This window comes from Elephantulus edwardii, unplaced genomic scaffold (assembly GCF_000299155.1).
Source record: "Elephantulus edwardii isolate Elephantulus edwardi_28Jun2011 unplaced genomic scaffold, EleEdw1.0 scaffold00018, whole genome shotgun sequence".
Classification (NCBI taxonomy): Eukaryota; Metazoa; Chordata; class Mammalia; order Macroscelidea; family Macroscelididae; genus Elephantulus; species Elephantulus edwardii.
The window spans coordinates 26471280-26473330 of NW_006399768.1; positions in this window are offsets into that span (position 1 = coordinate 26471280).

The following is a 2051-nucleotide window of genomic DNA, read 5'->3' on the forward strand; positions in this document are numbered from 1 at the left end:
TTGGCACAATTTGGTGAGCACATCTAGGACACCATCTGTTAGTTGAAATACGTCAATTGGTATACCATTAATTCATGGGGCCTTATTTTTTGCCAATTCCTTCAAAGTAGTTTGAAATTCTTCCTTCATCACCATAGGCTCTTAGAAACTTGAAAACTGTAGTGACCATTCTACTATGTTCTACAGGGTCACTATGAGTTGCAATTCAACTTCATGGTAGTGAGTTGGCTTGCTTGTGAACTCAGAATACAGAATATTTTTCTACAGCATCATTTCATTATTACTAGTAATAAAGTACAACCACTAAATACTATTATTTTCCTCTTCAAAGTAATAGAGAATAATCAAGTATTAAGGTGATCCAATTAAAAACTAAACAAAAAGTGGTAGCTTAAAACACACAATCCATGCATGCATATTCACACACATTTTCTCTTGTATGAAACTCATAGAAGGGGTAACACTACTCCAAAATAGTTATTCCTGTCCATCTAAAACACTTCATTCCAAAAGGTGAAAAACACTAGGAAATATGATTAAGACTCACGACAAAAATTGTGACTTTATATGTTCCTTTCCAACTTTTGTCCTCAAGCTGAATTTAAATTTCTCTTTATAATTTTAAAACAAAGTCACTGCTCAGTTGAATCCACTATCGTTTTGGTGTTAGACTAGCTGGACCCCAAGAGGGCATGTGCCAACATTCTAAAATCTCAATGGCACAGGCTAGGACAGGGTTCAGGTCTGTTGTTCACAGGGTAGCTCAACTCAACAGCACCTAATAACAACATCAACAGGAGTACCAATGGCTTACATTACAACCCTCCAAACACTGTAATTATCAGAGCAATCTTTTAGTAACAGTTTGGTAAGTCTACATGTACATTGAGACTTTTATTAAATATATTTCCCTTTAGGAATTTTCTTATAGTTTTCATTAATTATTTGGTGTTCTGAAAGACCCTTAATAAAATTAGTACTTTTCATTCCATAAGTTACATCAATAACATAAATATTAAACACAAGTAAAATCACTTTCATTTCTTCTATAAATTTGCACCAACACATACTCACAGAAGATTGCAAAATTCATATCCAGAATAGCAAAATATTGTAGAGAACCTAATACTTTTTTAATTTTCCATGAGGCTTTAAAAAAAAAAAAAACAGAAATGCTGTGTTTTCAATCATAAAACAAAAGTAGAAAGAGAAATTCTATTTTTAAAAAACAGGAATTCACTTACAGCTGAAAATGTTCAGTCAATTCCCCAATGTTATCATTTAATAATTTAAGTGATCTAGAACGCATCTTTTATAGTGCAGGTTTGCTTACACATGGTGAAATATTTTGTGACACATCAGAGGCAGTCCAAAATACAAAATTATCACCGATTTAGAGAGATCAAGTAGAATGTATTTACTCAGGAGTTATGTACTAAATGTCCAAGACTAATTTTATTTTCTTCCAGAATCTTTAAAAGCAAGTACACCTGTGTCCCAGCTGTCCAATCGAGTTAGTTCCAAATCATGGCAACCCTCCAGTGGGTTTCTGAGATTTTAAATCTTTATGAGAACAGAAGGCCTATCTTTCCATCCTAGAGTGGCTGGAAATTCAAACCATCAACCTTTCGATTAGTGGTATAAAATCTGTACAGAAGGAGATTGTCCCTCCTTCTTCCTCAGTGTGGTTGGTGAATTCAGACCACTCATGGTTCAGTTAGCAGATCAAGACAGGGGTTTAGGCCGTTTTGTCAGAAAATTTCAGGTTAACGTGTGTAAATAATTCACACATGCACAGACACTTAATACTTAAGCAGACAAGAAAACCAAAATTATTTCTTCCCTTGAATCTATAGTGTGTCAACTCTTCAGTTTTTAATGAAAAACAATCATGTTTTGTATTAATTTGAAGCCTATATATGTGGCTGTGAACAATCTCAATCTCTTCGTCATCCATCTTGACGCTGCCAATTGGTCCAGTGGTGAGAATCTTTGTCTTCTTGACATTGAGCCTCAGTCCATACTGAAGGCTGCAGTCCTTGACCCTTCGC